Source organism: Lissotriton vulgaris, unplaced genomic scaffold (genome assembly GCF_964263255.1).
Source record: "Lissotriton vulgaris unplaced genomic scaffold, aLisVul1.2 SCAFFOLD_1145, whole genome shotgun sequence".
Taxonomy (NCBI): domain Eukaryota; kingdom Metazoa; phylum Chordata; class Amphibia; order Caudata; family Salamandridae; genus Lissotriton; species Lissotriton vulgaris.
Window position 1 is genome coordinate 45,749 of NW_028247382.1, and position 23,125 is coordinate 68,873.

Here is a 23,125-nt window from a genome sequence, read left to right on the forward strand (position 1 = left end):
CTGCAGCAATGAAATACTCTTCATGCCCCTACCTTCAGCAACATTTCTTACACGGTCTGCCCTAATCCGCTGTTACAATGCAAGCAAACCTCAAGTCCCGCGTTATCTGCCGCAAAATACTCTGTTACACGCTCCCACTCTTACTCAGATGTTACATAGTTTGCCCATATTCGACGCGCTTTCAGATATGATCTACTTTAGACTCCTTTTTAGGTCTCGGCTAGTAACGCGCTAAAAGCGCGTTCTCGATGAAAGCGCGTTCTCGCCAGAGAACTATTGTCGGCGTCTCAGCAGTCTGAGAACACCGAAGTGAGACAAGACCTGGCCGCGCGCACAACGTTATCCTATGGGGAAACGCTGCGCGCGGCCAGGTCTTGTCTCCACAGCATTGCAGGGCAGACCGGATCGCGTTGCGCGCCTCTCTGGAATGCAGGGGGAGTCTGCAGAGGGGCGCGCGGCGCTGTTCACGAGGCGCGCGGCGCTCATAAACAAGCTGGCTGCCTCTTCTCTCACCCGCCCTCCCACCTTCAGCCTCTCCCTCTTCAGTTGTTAACTCTTCCTTGTTGCAACAGTATTTGCTGGCTGCAGATTTCACACCCTCAAAGTCCTCTTTCTCCAAGTATTCTCTCGCTACCACCTGTGCCGTTCAGCTCTCTACAGACCCTCTCTGACATGTATTACATTTATTTTATAGTGATACGCATCCCATTGTTGTGTATTGAGCGCTTTACGTCACACTTGTTATGCATAGCTAATGACTCATAAGCCTCCAGGAGGACGAGGGGGCGGCGCGTGCTTAGGAGGCTCGAAGGGGAGTATGATGACTGTGTAAGTGCTGAAAGTGACCCCCCCCTTACCCTGACCAGGAGGGAGGCTATGCAGCCCCCCCCGCAAAGGCTGCCGGGAAGAGACATTCGCTGCTGTACGAAGGAATATTTTACAATGCAAACAGTGGCGCTGTGCAACAGGCCCCTTCCGCAGGTTGCGCTTGCAGCTTCTGACAGTGTTTCTAAGTGCTGGCTAGAGAGGCGTGGCATGGGCGGGTGCCGATTCTTTTCTACAGATAGTGGGAAGAAGAGCGAATAAGCGCTATACACGTGCCTCTAACAAGCCGTACCATGCCAAGGAGACACATAGCGCCTTACAACACTTCCAGATAAATAAACAGCGCAACAAAGCATAGGGTACGTAAAGTATGTTCCGCCGTCAGACCATGAAAATGGTAAAACCTCGTGTGTCATTTTAAACAGTTTCCTGTGCGCAAAACACGACCACACATCCCCTTTACACATTTCAAAGGGGTGTTTCAGGTAAAGCCCCAGGGTTTTACTGTGAAGTGGTGAGTTTCTTAAGACTGAGTCACCCAAGACACGCAGCCAGTCAGTTCCAACTTGTTTTCACATTGCTGCAGGGTTCATGTATACAGCACCAGACTTGTATTTAAATACAATTGATTTTTAACCTAACAATGTCGTCTTTCTTAATCTCTAATATTTTATAGCACATAGAGCGAATACTGCCATCTCTGGGTGCTCAGTAAATTGGTGCAGTTATTAAATATGTTTGTTTTATCGACCTCCGAGGGATACAAAGCTGGGTTAATGCACCGCAAAGTAAAACTTAAATGACAAATCGTATTTTAAAACAACACCATTTCAATGTGGAATAATAAACCGTGGCCAAAGGACCTCTGGCGCTGGTGCCGATGAAGAAGGCCCCCGCCACCCTTCAGCCCCACCCTAACCCCACGCTCTGCAGTGTGACCAGTGGCACCCATTTACAACAAGGTGACCTGTTTGCCAATAATTTCAGCTTCTATCTCTTTTGATGCTACTTTCCATTTCCGACTCAAAACTGTGTTTAGTATCTCATGATGATACTGATATTCAATCACAAACAAGTAATCTGATATCTGTATGCAGTAATAGTAACAACTGATCACATAACTTGGGCAGGCGTGTGTGTGGCTCTGTCTGTCTGTGTGCGTGTTTGTGTGTGTGGCTCTGTCTGTGTGAGTGTGTGTGTGTGTGGCTCTGTCTGTCTGTGTGCGTGTGTGTGGCTCTGTCTGTGCGTGGCTCTGTCTCTCTGTGTGCGCGTGGGTGGCTCTGTCTGTGTGCGCGTGGGTGGCTCTTTGTGCGCGTGGGTGGCTCTGTCTGTCTGTGTGCGCGTGGGTGGCTCTGTCTGTGTGCGTGTGGGTGGCGGCTCTGTCTGTGTGCGCGTGGGTGGCTCTGTCTGTCTGTGTGCGTGTGGGTGGCTCTGTCTGACTGTGTGCGCGTGGGTGGCTCTGTCTGTGTGCGCGTGGGTGGCTCTGTCTGTCTGTGTGCGCGTGGGTGGCTCTGTCTGTGTGCATGGGTGGCTCTGTCTGTGTAGGTGGCTCTGTGTCGGTGGCTCTGTGTGTGTGGGTGGCTCTATGTGAATGGCTCTGTGGGCGGCTCGGTATGTGTGTGTGGGTGGCTTTGTGTGGGTGGCTCTGTGTGGGTGCAAATGCAATAGGTCTCGCATTTGCGAGCTATTAAGCTATTGGCATTGTAAATGACAATGTCATTTATTTATGTTTTCAAAACTAAAACATAAATAAAAATAATGTCATGAGCAAAGCCAATGGCTCGAACTTTAACAATGCCGAGACCATTGCATTGTAAATGCTTGTTCTATTATGATTTAGCGGACACACCGCTTGAAAGGGTTTCTAATTTCCATTTGGTCCTTTGGCATTTAGACTAGCAATATGGCGGCCTTCCGATACGGGGTTATCAGTCTAGTCTTAGACAGGAAGTAGCTTTCAACCCGGAAGCACTGCACGGGTGCCATACATAGATGGGACCCCGGAGGACTCACAGCAACTACATCCTCCCGCCAGGACGAGACGCCACAGGACACGGCCCGCACACAGAGTTTTTCACACAAGTAAGCATTGGGGCAAGAAGCTGTGCCCGTAGCAGGGGTTGCGGTCGCAGGCCTTTTTTTAACTAACTGCTGATAGCGGTTGCTGTGGGACCCAGTTAGCAAGGAATGGGTACTTTACTTGACTTGGTTTTAACACTCTATGTCGACGCTTCGGCAATATGAGCAGCCAGGCTCCAGCCGCCCATTTAACCCGTTTACCGCGGTGGACATTCCGCTGCGGTGCGGGCGTTTTACGGAGTGGGCGGGGCTGCGTCGGCCAACGGTCGTGCGTAGCACCCAGAAGGTAGTGCTTACGTCGGCCGTTGGCCGACGTGAGCACCGAAGGGGTTAATCTTGCCCAAAGTCGTACTTATGATAGAGGAGATTGTAGGGCTTATTATTTAACCATTGATGATACCGGTCTTGTCACACATTGCAATTGCGTTTTAATTACAGTATGGAGAATCATAGTTAGCTTTAGACGGGTCATTCTTTGAAACGTGTGCATGTATTTCAAGACAGCTTCATTGAACAGGAAGTCGGTAACACACTAGGATGCATTCACACTTGCCTCTGCTCCACTAGCGCATTCTTAAGCCACTAATATAATGTGTAATAAGCTTATTTTGCCTAGGCTCACTGTTACTGTTTAGGGATTGGAGCTTAGCGCACTTGTTTCTGCTCCACTAGTATGCCTTTAAGGCAGAAGCATACCGCATATTTCGCAACTGTTGCCTGCGCCCACTATGACAGATTAGGACTGGATTACACATAGCGTGTCCTTAAAGCCACAGGTACACCGTACGAATTGTTGCTTTTGTCTAAACCCACTGTTACTGTTCAGGGCCTCGATTTTAGCTTTGACTGGATGGATTACTGTGTAGCCTATTCTAAACGCTGTTGCATTACTCAATAAGGCCCGCTTCCGAATATTTATCTGAGGTCGCTTTCCCTATAGATATGTATTGCCTCTAACACAGATCAGCACAACTAAGACGGAGACTTGAGGCCTCTCACTAACTGGACCTTTAGTGCTTCATTCAAAAGAGGTTGGTTAGAATAATTACGCACATTTTATCCTGCTTTTAACACAGAAGGGAATTTTGTTACTGATATCATCCCTTAATTACCTAGGTTAATTCCTCTTTCATCCTACATCCCAACGCGGACTTGAATAAGGGGCGGACCTAATTTTACTCCCCTGTTGAACTTACCACTATTTGCAATTGGTAAGCGTACTCCAGTATATGACAGTGAATACCATGTTCTCTGCAGTCGACCTTCCAATGTCCTTTAATTTAAACAAATCTTATGGGATTTTAGCGGTATCTTTCCCAGCACGATTAGAGCACTTGAAGGAACCTAGAAAACCTGCCTTTCATCACTACTTGCAGCATTGGTTTCTCTACTTTCTCTCTGAACGACTCTCCTCCCTCACTATATATCTTTACCTCCCCAACACCTTACATTATGTTTATTCTCACCATTAGCACTAGAAATAAAAGTCACCATTTAACCTGTACTCAAATACACTTGGTTATACATTTGGATTTTAACTATCTATATATATTGTATATTAGAGCCCAGAAGAAGCCCATGTCTGGGCGAAATGCATTGGCTGTCCACTTATGAAAACCAAGTACATCTATAATAGAGACACCTTAAGGCCATATACAGCGATGTGGACTACCTTTTTTAGCTTTCTGTGCATACTATATGATTTACCATGTATATATATTGACTCTCATACCCTTTGAATGAATGTTTAATTTGGTGGTCAAGTGGCAACTGACCCTTTGAGGTGAGCAATATTGTGTTACCTTTGTGACTAGTCCTGGCAGGCATTCTTCTGCAACCCGGCTGCCTTTTCGATTATTAGCTATAACTGAATCAAGCAGGGATTATATCTGGCAGATCAACAGCACATAACTTAAGAAAACTATACTCATACGGCTACTATACACTGGTCCCACTGCCTCAGTGTGCCTTAACAGGCTATTATCTAGCGTCTTCGAATGTTGTACTTGCTATGGTTGCCTACAGTCCCACATACTATCAGCCCGATTCATCAAGCAAAATTGCACTCGCAAAGGGCCAGATTCTGAGAATCTGGCCCTTTGCGAGTGCAATTTTTGCATTTGGGATTCATCATCCCAAATGCAAAAATCGCTATTAGCGAAATCGCAAATTTGCGAGGAATTGGATTTAAGGTATCTCTAATAGAGATTCCTTAAATGCAATTCATCAACCAATTAGAAATTGCGAATTCGAAATATTTGGTCGCAATTCACCACGAAGTCTGACTTTGTGGTAAATTGCGAAAAAAGAGTAAAAAGCACTTTAGTGCATTTTTTTCTTTTGCATGTTACACACACACATGTCCTTTGGGCATGTGTGTGCGCAACACCTGTTTAAATTAGCATTTAAGGGGTGCTACAGAGTGTCCTTTGGACACCCCTGGCACCCTTTAAATCGCTGTCTTATTTGCGATTAGCAAATTGCTAATCGCAAATAAGGAATACTCCCCATTCATTCCTATGGGCCTTTTGGCATTAGCAATTTGCTAATCGCAAATAAGGAATGTGTAGGAATCACATTTTATTTTGCAATTCCTACATGAATCCCGTTTTGCGAGTCTGTAATAGCGATTCCTTATGAATCGCTATTAAAGACTCGCAAAACGGGTCTTTGATGAATCTGGCTGATAATGCCTTGGCCTCCGAGCCTCTAGCCTGCACCGACACAGGGGCCATGCCTTCTCTCCCGCAACCTAATTGTATCCTTATACATGGAGGTTTTTACAGTATATCTTAGTAACCCAACACAAAGCTTAACCCCTGTGATAAGTAAATTTACCTTATTCAAGGCATACTCTGGCATATTGATAACCAGAAACAAAGCTACCATATTTCCATTGAAGCCGGTGACACAAACTCAGTGGGTGTAGTTCCTTGTTTCTGGTGTCTAACATCTGTTAAATATCTGGGTGACTCGAAACAGGGTAATAGTGATTACTGAAAACTATTACACTGTGTTGACTAAACTCGATGAACAGGTTCACAAATTGATTTGGCTTTCCCTGTCATTACACGTTAGCATTTCACTGATGAAAATGGTTGTGCTGCCCAAATATTGCACCTATTCTGTAAGATTCCAATACCCCTTACTTTTTAATTATATTAGTATTGAGCTCAGGTGCAGTCAGCACATTACTTGCTTTGTCCCCCCCATAAGCCACTTGACTATCTATCATGATATTGCATACCCAGCATCTCGGGCATCCCCGATAGGGTAAAACTCTTCCAACAATCCATTGGAGTTCAACAAGGAGACGACCCCTCAGCTGGCCTGGGATGGCCTTCAGCGGAGACACAAGTGTCCTATGATGTATTCATGTGAACAATTCCTCACACATTACCAGTTGTCACAACTCCCGAGTGAAACAAATGTTATCCTGAGACTGGCCAAATGGGGGATCAAATCTAAGGGCAACCAATTTAGCAATCCCCGCTTTCTTGAGGCCGTGACAGCCACTGGAGGAACAGACTCTTCCATACTTGACACATTTCTGTATCTCTGACTTCGGGTGCTGTGCAAAGATAGCTATCCAATTCTAACCCAGGAATAGACTGCTTCTAGATTGTTGACCATGTTCCTATCAGCTCAGTCCAGCAAGCAGCTTGTCCCCAAGCTGTATTCAGAACTGCAATCAGAGGCTTCCGTAGTGGCACCCAATGCCAGGCCACTGTGTTAGGGAGACCTGGGTGAGTCCATATCTTATAAGGATTGGACAGACATACTGTTCCGTGCAGCTCAGGGCCCTTTTCCTGATTGGTCGCCTCCGACTCATACATTTGATGTTTTTACACTGCATTTATCAAACTCCCCTAACACTCTAAAAATGGAAGTTATGCGCCGACTCCCAGTTCACTCAGCATGGAACTCCAGATATCATATAGAGAGCATGGCTTTGTTCACAGATTGCAAATTATTGGCATAGGGTGTTCCAACTCATATCTGACATGACTGGAATATCACACTTCCAACCCCGAAAATGGCCCTATTGGGACGCACACACACTATTTACAGTGTGGTGCCTAAATTTACCTCATTGGCAGTGCTCTCAGCAAAAAAGATGTGCTGCATGTAACTTGGGCAACGACCATGTCCCAGCTACTATGCTGTGGCTACAGGATCTATAATACTGCAGCGAGCAACTAGACACATACCACTCTACAATCCCACCAGCAAATAGGCCCAGGAACATAGGGATCCTTTGCACTCTTATTTGCTCAATTATGACATATCTGATCCCTCCCTCACAACCAAGAAGTGACACTATAAAACATTGCCCTCATGGGTCAGAGGTGGATAAGGTGACCAATCCATTATTATGATGATACCGGTAAGGATGAGCGCTGAATTACTCCAAAGCCCCGGTGACGCAGCCCAGCCAACTGAGCGCAAAGGTCGATTTATGATTGTCTGGCTATGTAGTAATGGGAATTATGAAGTCTATTTTTACTTTGAGAGAGGGCGACAGCATATCCTCGCACTTTCTTCCTCCTGTGTAGTGAAGGCCTTGATTTGTGGCACATCAACATGTTTGTAATAAAACAATGATACGTTTTTTTAATGGTCTTTATGGCTGAAGCAAATTGTCAGGGATCAATGTGATGTTATTCTCAAAGAGGAAAAACTTTTTGTATAGGGTCAAATAAAGTGAATGGTTAGACAGTGCTATGGGGTGCAAGGCACCACCCCCTAGCTAGTTATCCCCCTAAATGGAAGCATTTTCTTTCATTCTGTGTTCTGTTTATATGAGTGTAGTTGGAGTTTGCAACAACAACACCAGGTAGTTTTCTTGGCCAGTTGTATTTGCTCTCTTTTCTTTCTCATGATAGACACTTCATGTTCTCAAAGTGGAGGGAGGGGCAGTGGGCTTTTGGTCCTAATGGAGAAATGTATGTTGGATCACTTTTGCAGGACACAACATGATGCAACACTACACAGCGGTATTTGTGCTACTACAAAAAATTGCCTTCTCCCTTATGGCTGATCACAACATAGCGTCTAATGGGGGACAGTTGCATATTCTCACTTGGAAAGAGAATGGTCTCCTTGACAAAGTTAAAAGAGAAGCAGTCCTCAGAGCAGTGAAATGCATTAAATTGTAGTGTAGCTCCTATATTCCCAATAGGCTCTGCGCATTGGAATAACATAAACGATAGTTTAGACGTAGGATTGAGGTCGACTAGGTCTCTATTTAATATGTTAGACTTAATTGTGTGTGCCAGCTAGCTCAGAGGTCACTAGAAACTTTCTCGAGTAAACAAGAAGGTGTGTAGCTTTCCTTAATAGACAAGAAGGGATTAGCTTCTGACAACCATATCACATGACAACTTTGTTCCCCCTGCAATAAGGAATATATCTCTAGAGTCGCGGAAACAATAGATAGCTATTTTACTCAGTCAATCGTGCATGCTTCGTTTCACCAGCGATACAGAGAAATAGAGAGACAGGCGTTTTCAATAAAAGGGTTATTTTATTGAGCAGTCTTCCTTCTCATGCAAGATAAATGAATTGCCACAATTGCAATACTTGTCATAAAGTAAAGTGCGTACAGTAAAAGGAGTATTATGAAAAAATACTGTAAAAGCATTTATATGGTTTCTAAGCCATAAGACACTTAAAATGGATAAATACATACAATGAAAAATAATGACTAAACGTACTCAACTGGTGTTTCTAAGATACGCCTACCCCAGTGTACCTAACCTAAGCCTAGTACGTGGGAAGGAGTAGATGAGTTACAGTTTTTGCCAAGAATCTGAATCAAGAATTCTCTATGGGTCTAATCAGCTCCGTACCTTAGGTATAGAATGAAGGAGGTCTTGTATCTCTCTCTCAGGACTCGATCTCCCAGAAAACCCACGAGGGTATCAGGGAAACACTGGAGCTGAATTTCTCGGCAAGAGAAAAGACAGCGTCTCTCTCAGTGCGTCAGCAGGGAGGGTCAGCTTCCTTCGGCACTCGCATCAGCAGGGCGTCGGGCAAGTATTGAATTGAATTTTTTATTAACTGTACAATTAATTAAAATCTTTACAGTAAAAGGAGAGAGTACAGAAAACAGTCATTGTAAACTTCTTTGCTTCATAAAAGGTGTACTACTGTGCTAATTAAAAAGGCGAATTAAAAACAGAATAGGGGGAGGGGGTACAACGCCCCTGTATAAGTCCCATATGAATAGCCTTTTTCCAAACTTGTGTGCCTTGGAATTAGTCTTTATGGCGGACGATTCATTCCTGGAGGGGCGTACCAGTTGGGCACTGTCAATACTACTACGTAGCGAAGTCACTTCAGCTGTCATCTGCTGCTTTTACCATGGGCTTCCCAAGTGTTAAAATGTTTTCGTTACTGGCTTTTAGGGCTAGCCTAATTTGGTGAACGAATTTCGCCAATCTAGCTAGGGTCATTGTGTTGATGGTTGAGAAACACAAATCTGATGCTTAAGAGCATGATTTTGTGCTCTGACTGAGGCAGATTGGTCTCAGCAGTCGCCGGCAATCGATGTCGAAAAAAGGACAGCAGCAGAGAAGGTGCAACCAAGATTCCCTCTTGTGGGTGCATAGTCTACAAGATATGGATTCCCCTCTTTGCGTCGGGCAAGTAGATAGCCGATCTGCTCCAAACCACCGTGTGTTGCTTAAGGCAGATGTTGGTATATTTATACCTGGAAGGTGCCGAGTTTGACGTAAGGTTGGACATAAGACGTCACTAAGAACTGGCAGTTCTTTCAGGACTCTCAATAGTTCTAGGACAAATCAAAACAGAAGCAGGGGGAATTCCCGGGATGCTGGAGGCTTGGTTTGTTTAAGGACGCGTTGTACTTTCTAGGAGTCTATGGGAGTAGCCTTGCCGTATTTGGACTGCATTGGCTATGACTTAAAATGGATATGATTCTTATGCCTTTATAAGGATATGATTTGTTATAACCACATAAGGGCATAAATCGGGGATATCTAATTAGGGTCCTAGATACATTCACAACAAAATCATATATTCTTCTTTAATAGGAAACCGAGCTCGTGGGTAACAAATGTCCCTTTGTGGTCTGGTTGGGCTTCCCACAAGTATTCCTTTCTGGTTTTACTAGGGGTTCTACAGAAACATCGCTCCTAATCTGCAGCTACTCACCCCTCAAAGTTACACATGTATGACATGATAACTTGGGGGGATTTGTGACTGTCACTTGAACATTGCATGGGAAACCACATGCCCCTCCTCCCTTGACAGTGTCCTTCCTGGAAATGTTGGTGGGCTGATGGTGCAACTTCCTTCTCCTTGGTCCTTCTCCTACCTGGCTGCCAAGACCTGGAACTCCCTCTCTCCCGACCTGCGCCTGACCCAAGACCACCTCTCCTTCAGGAAGAAGCTCAAGACCTGGCTATTCGAGCAGTAGCAGCACTCCCCCCCCCACCCCCCCCCCAAGCGCCTTGAGACCCTCCGGGTAAGTAGTGCGCTCTATAAATGTCTGTGATTGATTGATTGATTGACTTCAGGGGACATGAATTGGGTGACTGATTGGAGACAAGACAGGTTGGGGGTTGCTGGGATTCGTCAGAGGAGCCCTTCTATACTTGCAAAATTCCTAGAAGCTTTGGGGGTGGTGGATGGTTGACAAGCTTTCCACCCAAAAGAATGATGTTTCACATTCTACTCTGTGACTCATATATCATTCTCCTGACTCAATTACTTTCTGATGTTGAATTACGGAGATTTATAGGATTGCTGATGCAGGAATACTGGTGCATAGCCTCTCTGATCATTTGCCAGTAGAACTTAGGATCTGGATATGTTTGAAACAAAGTGGGACTAGGTGAAATTTGAGCACTTGTTGATTGCAGGGCGAGGAACACAAATCAGATATAAGGGATGCAGTTGATACTTACTTTGAGGTGCACAGGGAATATGTAGATTCCCAAGAAGTATGCTGAGAGGCCTTTAAGGCTACAATACAAGGAGATATTATTAGCTATCAGGCAGAGGAACACACAGAAAGCATGAAGAAATTGTAGAGCTGGAGATTCAACTTCTAGATCTTAAATCTCAATAAATAGAATTCCTGTCACCGACTACACTCAGCAACTCTCTAAACACTAAGGGCCAGATTCACAAAGGTAAACTTACAATTTCATGTAATTACTATTGTCTGCTATTCACAAAAGGATTTACGAGTAATATCTTTATGAGTGTGGAGTCTCTGCACATAAAAAGACCTATGATTTTATGTGCTGAGACTTCGCACTCGTAAAGATACTTTTCATAAATCCCTTTATGAAAATCAAACAATAGTAAACTTACACCAAATTGTAAGTTTACCCTTGTGAATCAAGCCCTAAAACAGTTCTTCAACATACTTTGATAGATGAGGAGAGCGTGGCATGACTCGTGGTTCTGTGCCTAATTTATCAATTGGGTAACAGAGCGAGTAAGTCATTAGACCTGTTGAGCCATAATGCGTGTAGGCACCCATTGTACGTTTGTCTGATGTTCAGGGTTCTGTGATTAGGGATGAAAAGAATACAGCACAAATGTTTGTGTCTTACTTCACCCTATATGCCCAGATGACAGTCTTGACCATATATACGTCGACATATTTCATTGATAACCTCCCAGTGAGGTGCCTCACAGAGGAGGATAAAAAGGGGATGTCATTGGCAAAGATCTGGTAAAAGCTGTGGGTCAATTACAATCTGGCAAAACTCCAGGACCCAATGGAATCCCTGCTGATTTTTTCAAACTTTATACATCAAAACTCGACAAACGCATTACTAGATTTTGTGACAGGATCTTTTGAATAGGGGAGGCTGCCACCTGACTTGTACTTGGCGGAAATAGTGGTATTCCACAAACCAGGCTGTCTCCCTGATCGCTGCTCCTCTTACTGTGCGATGTGATGTCCCTCCTCAGTGTTGAAGTTAAAATGCTAGCTAAAATCCTGGCCAATCGATTATGGAAGATTGCCTTCTTGCTGGTTTGACGTGACCAGTCCATATTCATGCTAAAACGTGCCACTAGACATAATATTAGGCATCTTCATAATGCCTTGGCTCTTGTGGGTTGATCTGAGGCTCCTCGCTCACTAATTTTAGCAGACTTTGAAAAGGCCTTTGATTCAACGGGTTGAATCTCTTTTTTTACTTTGTCGAGGAGGGTCAACATTGGACTCAACTTTATTAGATCTCTCTGACTGTTATAAACAGAATTGTCAATGAGTGTCAGAATGGGGTGGGAGGTATCCCAACTGTTACCAGTACAGCAAGGCACAAGGCAGGGCTGTCCATTATCCCCACTGCTCTTTGCTACTACAGTTGAACCATTAGTGTAATACATTAGAGTAGACACCAGGAGACAAGGTTAGAGTGAGTGAGTGGGGTTGCTGTACACTACTGATATTTTGGTGTTCTTAAAGGACGTGGAATGGTACAGCCCAAGAGCCTTGCAGATTTTCCAAATATTTGGAGACACTGTTGAACTTAACATAAACAGAGCTAAGTCCTCTGTATACCCACCTGGCACTCATCTAAAGGACCTTGGTTGGGCTCACGATCTATAGGTGCTTAGAGATGGATTTACATTTTTATAGATTTACATGACGCAGGACACAAAGATAGATTAGGACAGGACCCTCAACTCCAAATAGGCAAATTGCTTGGGGACATCAGGTTTTGGGCAGCATTCCCACTTCCCTTGTTGGGAAGGTCACCGATCTTTAAAATGGCGGCCTTGCAGCACTCACTAACTTTTGTTCAAGAATTTGGTGAACAATCTACATATTTCCAGTAAATTCAAAGGGAATGTGCTCCATTTTGACTTGACATTGGTAGATGACGATCTATTAAAAACCATTACTAAAATTAAAATATATAATAATTTCATGGACTCGGTTACTAGGAATATTTCCTACTGCCTGTTTTATCTCATTTACCAATTACTGAATCTCTCTCTTCGACACAAATGTTTCCTAACAGCCTAACAGTTTGCTAAGGCACTCACCTACTGAAGAATTGTTCTGAGGATGTGTGGATTCTAAATAAATGTCACCTCCCTAAGTTCTTCCCTTCACTGCTAAAGTTATTGAAAACTGTGCTGCAGTGCAACTTACTCAGCAGATCTCTGATAATGGTCTTTTTGATAACTTCCAGTCAGGATTCAGACTGGGCAGCAATATTGCAATCGCCTTGCTCCAAGTAGTAAATGACACTATTATAGTTCTTGTTTTTTGGAAGTTGCTGTATTCTTGTTCTTCTCAACTTATCTGCTGCATTTGAGCCTGTGAAACATTCCAACTTCATTCAAATTGTGGAAGAATGCATGGGCATCGATGGAGCAGTTCTCAATTGGGTTGACAAACTGGCTGCTGCACATTAAAACCGAATTGCTTTTCCAATTTGCTTGCTTTGATGTAAAGGGAACTGAAATGTTCCATACTGGACCGAAACCTTTTCAGTCCTTGTATAGAAACCCCATCTTGGAGTCCTACTCAAGAATGCAGGGATCCTCTGCTATCACTATTTAGATTATTCACAGGTTTAATTTAAGATTTCCTCTGCCACCAGTGTCATACAGCTTACCAAACTTTGTAAATTGTAAAACAAATTGATGACATCCTACAATTTGAAACTCAATGCAATAAATAGAGTTTCTTCTTATCTTGTCCTCATGTTTTCAGGTCTTCTAGATTAATGACTGCATGAGTACAGGACACTCAGGGCCTTATTATGACTTTGGTGGTCTTCCCGCTGGACCACCACTGTGGTGGTCCGAGGGAGATCTCCAGGCTGTCGCATTCCCACCCACCGGTTTACATCAGTAATCCAGGGCTGGCGACGCAGCAGCGGTGGTGTCATGGCGCTGGGAATGTTTGGCTCATAGGAAAGCCTAAAAAGCATACTGCTGCTGTGACAGTGCCTCCAGCACGTTTGTGCATGGTGTGGCATGTAACATGCTGTACATGCCACATAGTGCATACACAACTGTGCACTTTTGGGGGGTACATCATGTGCCCCCGCACAAACCCCCAGATTTGCCTGGACACTCTGTTGCCAAGCATTTTATGGCGAGGTCCCCGTCATAAAACGCTTGGTGGAAAGCCAAGTTGGAATCTGCTTGAAACCGCAGCAATTCCCACCTGCTGTCCCCAGCACCATCGCTGCGGGATCCTGGATCCTGGTAGATGAGGTGGTGTTGCGGTGGTGCCATCATCGTAATCGGGCGGGAGGCCTGACGCGATGGAGGTGGTCAGACCGCCATCCACGGGTACAGTGGTTCCAGGATCGCTGTACTCGTAATTTGAACCTCAGATACTGTGAACTATATCAACATTTTCTTGCTGTTATATTTGAACTCATAAGTATGTAGAGGCCCTGGGATGCTCTGGCCATGAAGTTCTGAATAAAAAACCCTATTCTAAAGGCTTTGAGGAAGCTACTAGCACTTCAGGATTTTTCTGAGTGGGTGCGCCACTCCCAGTAAGGCACTCACCACGATGCCTACTGTCAATCAACTGACATCATAGCAGGGGATCCCAAATGGAATATTGGGAAAAAAATATTGTGTGAACAGAATATTATGTCAAAAATATAGAGGACAAACTATCGAGAATGAAAGTGCTAATAGCTAAGTATAGATTTACTATACCTTGAAGATATATATATATATATATCACAGTATGTGTGTGTAGTTATCCATAGTAAAACTGTGCTTACCTTTTGAAACTTACCTTCATTATAATTTTGTCCCCGATATTCTTGATAAGATATTTTGTAAACGCATTTTTTCCCAAAACGCACAGGAGGTCCAACACGATATGCTAATTAAAGACCCGCTGCGTGTATTTGAAAGATCTCAGCACCCACACTGCATTAAATGGTTACCTCAAAAGTGATGTTGGAAGCACGCGGACCAACTCCCAAGGAGCCATATGAGCATACAATGTATACGTGGTCTTCAATTAGAATAGTGTACTACTAACCAATCCCAGCACACTTTCATGTTATCAGTAACGTGTCCTATGTGAGCAACAGTAATCAGCAGCTACAGCATGCTCTTGAAATGTGGCACCCACATGGAAACGGGAAACTAAAACAATTATCAAAAGAAGACTTTGCTACCCAGTCCTCTCTAAACATCACAAAAACGTATTTTAAAGAATTTAAAAGTGTCTTGGCACTCAACTTAACTTGACACAGAGTTTACAGTGTCAGCTTGAGGGACGCGGTTAAGAAAGCAGCTCTTACGTGGAAATAAGTTAAATTTCCGCACACATAAGTGCACTCACTTCGTTCCCCTATGGGGAAATATTTATGCTTGTGCGGACTCGTGGGAATCTATGACGTGCATGTGTCTATGAGTACTCCTAGAATTATTTGGGGATTCGAAATACGTTAACTTGGGACGGTAAAGGTACTCCAATATGTGCGAAGGTCCACGGGAGTACATTTTTTAAAATAAAATTTGACAATTGGGTTCAAAGTAATTTAGAGGCCCCAGAACAGTGTTTCCCGGTACAAAGGAGGTTACAGATGGGGGCCAGCACGTACAGGACGAAAAATGTTAAATAAATATATACTGTGGGCTGACTTTTACCTCTATTTAGACACCAACACTGACGCTTGGCCTCCAGGAAATCTCTCCCTTTTGAACGTTCCCAAGGTGGGCGGGGGGTGTTTAAGGGGAGGTTGAGGCAGAAGCACGGGTCTCGTCTCTTTGAGGAGTCAGTCCCCCTCAGCAGGTGGACTCCCCTTCCCAGCCTCCCCGCTGGCCCGAAGCCCCTCGTTTGCCTGCCCATACCGCCCATGCCTAGGACCGGCCCTGCCTGGGATGGCTTGCCCTCAGCATGCTCCGCGCTCTGAGATGGTCTGCGGAGGAGGGGCGCAACAGCTGGGAGAGATTACGGTCTTTTCCAGATAAACAACACATAATAACGCGAACCTTCGCCTCGTTCTGCACACAGAGCTCCGGGGCTTACAATGAGTCCTGTCAGGCCTCACTGTCAATCTGTGTTGCACATCACTGGGGGCCCCTGCACGGCCCTCACACCACTGCCTACACAAATAGGACCGTTCATTTCTGTTACTGGAAATGTCGTGGACCACGTGTTTCTGTTGGGAATGGACATACCCAAAAACGCACATAGGCTTTCTTAACAAATTCCAGCTATAACAACAAATATTTCTCCTTTGTCAAAGGTATTTATTATGCATTATTTTGCTGTGTGCCTTTTAAGGTCACCACTTACAGTACAAACTTCATAACAATCTTATTTGAAGTGTAGCTTAACTCTGCTAGTGAAAGAGGCACTCCGCTTCCATATAGTGGCAGCTCAAGATACTGTTCCATCATTGGATTTACTTCCTATACAGTCACACAACTATTACCAAACACCTCACTGAAAAAAGGCAGACGCATTCCGTTTCACTTACCTGCCTCTGAACAGATCTGGGAACATGACTTACCTGTGCCGAGAATGACCCTCCTTGTCTTGCCTCTGGACAAGACATGTTACCCCTTCAGCCCATCTTTCCTCTGACAGGAGACCTTCACCTTCTCAGCACTGGGCTGGAGATCTCTTTGTCTCACTGTGCCCTTCAAAACAGGGGACCTCACTCCCTTATTGTGCCCCCTATGGACAGAGAATATCGTTCCCTTTCTGAATCTCCAACTCACAGAGGGTCTCCCACTCTACTTTTGCTATCTCGCTGGACACCAGATTTATTTATTTATTTATTATTTAAGGAGTTTAATATAGCGCTGGCCAGACTGGAGCGCTTTGCATTGTTTTTTTCCCCGCAGGAGTCATATAATAGAGTCTGTTTCTTGTTATACATATTGGTTCGGAAGTCCAAGTGTGCTGTGCAGTATTAAGGTAATACGTAAGTCCTGAGATCGCCTTGATTAGTGCACTTTGTCTTGGCCTGAACCACATCAGTTTTTTGCAAGAGTCATATAGTACAGCAGTGTTATACATATAGGTTTGGAGGTCCAAGTGTGCTGTGCAGTCTTGAGGTAGTACGTGAGTCCTGAGATAACCTCAGATAATGCACGCTGTCTTGGGTTGAACCACAGCAGTTTTTTGCAAGAGTCATATAGTAGAGCAGTGTTATACATATAGGTTCGGAGGTCCAAGTGTGCTGTGCAGTATTGAGGTAGTAAGTGAGTCCTGAGATAACCTCGATTGGTGCACTTTTACTTGGGATGAACCTTTAAGGGGGGGAAGGAACAAGAGGAGGTTAGAAAGCAGTGTTATACATATAGGATAGGGAGGACCAAGTGTGCTGTGCAGTATTGAGGTAGTAAGTGTGACCTGAGATAACCTCAAAGGAGTGCACTTTGTATTGGTCTGAAACCTTAGGGGGGAGGAACAGGAGGTGGTCAGAGAGCAGGTAGGTGGTAGGACATTGTGATACAGTGTCAGGGGGCTCAGATCTCACTCCCTTCATGTGTGCCTCGAGACACGGGTTCTCACTACAATAAGGGATCTTGATTCTAGTAGGGATCTCACTTCCAACTTTGCTGTGTCTAAACAGATATCCCTCTCTCACTGCACTGCCTCTGGAGGGATATATTTCCTTCTCACTGGACAGTGTCTGTCACTCCATCCATGTGGCACATCAGACCAGGATTTATCCCTTCACCCTTGTTGCCCTACTTCTGGACAGGCACTTTTAATTCCACCCTGTGCCATCAGCTCACAGAAAATCTCTGCTGGACCTGGGAACTGCCTCCCTCGCTGTGCTCCCACCTGACATGGTATATGAGTTACTTCTATGCAGGGCTTTAAGTGTAATGAAAAAACGAAGGGGGCGGGGCCTACAAGGGGCATGGCCAAAGTAATTAAGCGTGTGGTTTAAAAACACTTAAGCTAAAAATCTGTACTTAGCATGGTTCCCCGCCATTGCATCCACATACAGAACACAAGTAACATTACACCTACAACAAGCCAAAACTATTGGATTTATCAAAGGTTTAAAGTTGCCTAAGATAAATAAGAAACAACTACGGTTTAGTTGTATAGAACATTGAAAATTCTTCAGTTCTGAAAGGATGAGACTGAAAGAACTATAACAAGTCTCTTTGAGGTTAGTTCAAAGGCAGTGAAGGGTGGTACTACTGCAGAGTTAGGGTTTTTTATTCACCCTGAGTTTGAGGGCAAAAATGGAGAGCCCGGTAGGGACCTGTCTCAACACCTGCTTTTTAGGTCTCGCCTATAGATCCCGCAAGGGACAATAGGACGAGAGTATAGAGGCCAAACCAAGGTCTGAAACCATCACGGATTTCCTACAGTTCGTGTGGTGCACTCGTGCGGAAAGCGCGTCCACATCAAAGCCATCAGCCTCCCTCCCACAGGCATCTGATCTTCCCCCAACAGCCTCAGGCATTCACCCCAGCGTGCGCTAGGCCTCACTTCTCCTCCCCCCTAATTACATCCCTGCTGTTTCACTCACTTTCACGGCCGCAAGGCCGTGCTTCAAAGGATCCGCTCCCCGCTCCCCCGCCTCCCTAGTTTTTTTATGAATTGCTTATAAATGCTGTGTGTAGTTCCCTCATGCTCGGTATTCTAAGGTCAAACAGACGAGAGAGCAATGTGTCGAGCTTGCAAATAAATGCTCCTAGCTGCTTTATTTTGCCCGCAGGCGCTACATTGTACACACTTCTAATTGCGAAGCACATCGAGCTTGGTAGATGCTGGTCGTGTCTGTTTGCATTTCACTGTGTTGCTTGTTATTTTATTTTTTCCACCTCATGTTCTCCCGGAAATATTATAGCACTCTCACAGACTGCATCAAGCGGCCGTTTGAAACTTGTGTTTATTTATTTCAAACAGGGCATTATCTTTGCAATGTCACACGAAGTCGAGCCATTATGTTTAGTATTACATTGCGCATATTTCCAATATGGCTCTGACTGATACACAGTATGAACAGGCAGTAAATTCTGCTGTCCTCTTTTGAGGTCTATTCTGGCACTTTCATTACGCTTCTCTTCAAAAACTGACACGCACACTTCTAATACGGACACTCTCCGAGTTTGAGCTGGAACCCGATTGCGTATAACACATCCGCCGTACTTCTCACATACTAGGTAAGCGTTACGTATACCCGCTTATTATGAGTTTCAATATCTCTTACAAACTCTTGTTTAATTAGATTTTCGCATTCCTTTCAGACCTCGAGAGTTGGTTTCTGATTCACGTTATTCACTAGGCATTGCAGAGGTATGTTCACCGCATGCTTCTTTATCCGTTTCTGCACTACTCTTTCACATTTCCCTATTGATTTATTAAACATGCTCAGGTAAACCGGGTCCGGATGCAGATTTGCACATTTCTATCATCACGTGTTTTAAATTTTGCTGAGACCGTATCTAGAATCTTATGACACATGGGAAACTCTTCGGTTACCTTGGTTTTCATATCATTATTCACGAGCACCACGATTTAACTAATAAGTTCACTCGTATCACTGAGGCACTTTTTTATGTATTCATCACATCAATACTCACACGACATGACATTGTGAAACTCTATACTTCAGCTGGTACAGGACTGAAGGGTCCAAACGCTTGAATATTATTTGTTTGTTTTCAGGAAATGCTGGCCCCTGATGAAGGGTCCAAGACCCGAAATGCATAGGGATGATCAACGTGACATGTCATATGTTTAGTGACACCATGAATCAATAATACTAGATACATACACATCTATGAGAATATATCATAATGATGTTTGGAATATGAAATAAAAATAACATTCATTCAATAAGAAGAAAAAACAGATAACTGTGGACCTTATTTATTTGGTAAAATTGAGAAAGGTTTCTATAACCTAAACGGGAGAGCAACAAGGGGACACTAAGGATCTTTTAACTTAGTGCTACATTTGGATTTTCGATTGAACTCCCCTAGGCTAGAGGGAGACACCCGACGTTCACCCAAGGCATTTACTGAACTTAATGCCCGTGCACGCGCTTGCTGCCATTTGCTTCCCTGAGCCGCCTGCATCATCGCATCAGACCCGCCACAGCAATGCTGAGAGCTTCACACTTCAAAGGAATGCTCTCCCCCGCCCCCCTCTGCGCAATGCCTCGCTCCCATTTGCTCCCCGTCTCTCCGAGCTTACTGCAATGTGTCCCCCCATAGCGCTGTTTTTAACGCTTCTGACTTCAAAGGCTAGGCGATTGTAAAGAGCTCCATTGATTAATTATTCCTTGTTTTACATCTTATCATTCCTACCAAAAACCCACCCAATCGCACCAAAGACATGCAAGCCTTACTTCTTTCAGAAATGGTTACTAATTGGAGTTTTACATCGTACATCAAGGTAGCCCAGATTATTCAGAGGCCCTCTTTTTATATTTTACAAAACACCTTTAGTTTCTGATAAAAGTGCACTTGTTTGGTGCAAACAAAGTGCCCATACATTGATTACTTTCTCATTTTACAACTCTGTAAAAACTCCTCTACATTTGTGTGCAAACAATCAGCAATATTAAATCAGTATGTCAACAGAATACTTGTGGAGAAGCTGTCACACGCGAGCATTTCTCACGGATGACAAATCATGCTCGGCTGCTCCCACTGAACACAAAGGCACTGTAGAAGTCAGGGAGGCACAGTACGCTGCTTGCAGCCAATGGGGATTAATTTCATTTACAACACCAATTGTGTCACAGACATCTGTGGGCTGGTGAAACTGGAGTTTCTTACCACCACTCAGCACCACCACAGCATCACTCAGCACCACCACAGCACCACTCAGCGCCACCACAGCACCACTCAGCACCACCACAGCATCACTCAGCACCACCACAGCATCACTCAGCACCACCACAGCACCACTCAGCACCACAACAGCATCACTCAGCACCACCACAGCATCACTCAGCACCACCACAGCACCACTCAGCACCACAACAGCACCACTCAGCACCACCACAGCAGCACTCAGCACCACCACAGCACCACTCAACACCACCATGGCACCACTCAGCACCACTCAGAACCACCACAGCACCACTCAGCACCACCACAGCATCACTCAGCACCACAACAGCACAACTCAGCACCACCACAGCATCAGTCAGCACCACCACAGCATCACTCAGCACCACCACACCACCACTCAGCACCACCACAGCATCACTCAGCACTACCACAGCACCACCACAGCACCACTCAGCACCACCACAGCATCACACAGCACGACTCAGCACCACCACAGCACCACTCAACACCACCACAGCACCACTCAGCACCACCAGAGCACCACTCAGCACCACCACAGCACCACTCAGCACCACCACAGCACCACTCATCACCACATTATCACTCAGCACCACCACAGTACCACTCAGCACCACCACAGCACAACTCAGCACCACCCCAGCATCACTCAGCTTCACCACAGCACCATTCAGCACCACCACAGCACCACTCAGCGCCACCCCAGCACCACTCAGCACCACCCTAGCATCACTCAGCTTCACCACAGCACCACTCAGCACGACCACAGCACTACTCAGCACCAGTACAGCATCACTCAGAACCACCACAGCATCACTCAGCGCCAGCCCAGCACCACTCAGCATCACCACATCATCACTCAGCGCTACCGCAGCATCACTCAGCACCACCACATTATCAATCAGCACCACCACATTATCACTCAGCACCACCACAGCACCACTCAGCACCACCACAGCACCACTCGGCAGCACCACAGCACCACTCAGCACCACCACATTATCACTCAGCACCACCACAGCACCACTCAGCACCACAACAGCACCCCTCAGCGCCACCACAGCACCGCTCAGCACCACCACAGCATCACTCAGCACCACAACAGCATCAATCAGCACCACCACATTATCACTCAGCACTACCACAGCACCACTCAGCACCAACACAGCATTACTCAGCACCACCACAGCATCACTCAGCACCACCACAGCACCACTCAGCACCACCACAGCACCACTCAGCACCACCACATTATCACTCAGCACCACCACATTATCACTCAGCACCACCGCAGCACCACTCAGCACCACCACAGAATCACTCAGCACCACACAGCACCACTCAGTACCACCACAGCACCCCTCAGCACCACCACAGCATCACTCAGCGCAACCCCAGCATCACTCAGCATCACTCAGCGCCACCACATTACTCCGCGCCATCACAGCATCAATCTGTGCAACAACAACTGGTTCAAATATGTTCTCTCAATGTTTCAAGCTTTATTACAAATGTCACAAAAAGATGTTAATATTTCACTTCTGTTCTTGGATTTTCATCATAATAAAATACACTGAACATGATCTTCACAAAAGTTATTTACAAAAGTTTAAGCTATTGCCATAATAAATTACAATAACTTTTATTTAAGTATTAATTATTAAAAAAAATAAAAGCCATTGTTATTTGCAATATTAATACATCTAAGTCACGTAAATTCAAAACATGTTGCATTACAAATGCTATAGGTGTCACATTCCCGAAAGTTAGAACTATTGGCATTGTAAATGACAAAGCTATTACTTTAGCTATTTTCAAAACCAACACATAAATAAAAAAATTGTCATTTACAAGACCAATAGCTGAAACTTTCATAATGCGAGACCTATTGCATTGCAAATGCTTGTTAGAACTGCAAGTGCTGAGAACTGGCAGGACCCGACCCACTTAAAGCTCTGCTTCTATGGAACGAGACACAGCTTTGAAGCAACCTTCCTAGTTTTCTTGAATCTTTTCCAGCTTTGGCTTTCATTTAAGTTTTTTCCATCACACTGACATAATCCCAAAAGAGCACTTTACATAGGGATTCAGAATAGAACCGTTATTTGATTCCACAGACTGCAAGAATTGCCACAAATTAAGTTTGCCTTTACAGCAGTGGGTGTTGTTTACATTGCAATTTGTAGTTTGATAAGATTGCGGGGTATAGCTACAACATATTTTAGAGAGGAACAGCTCTACAGCAAAAGTGCCATGTCCTAGGTATCGTATGTAAGAGTTCAAGAATATTCAATAAGTGGAGAATAGGTCTCGATGAACATCTGGTGGAGCAACTGTGGTACCATATATTGCCTGAAACAGAACATTTACACCCAATGTGGGGACATTGTGATAAACTTTTTTTAGGACACAAAATGTATTTCGGACAATATTT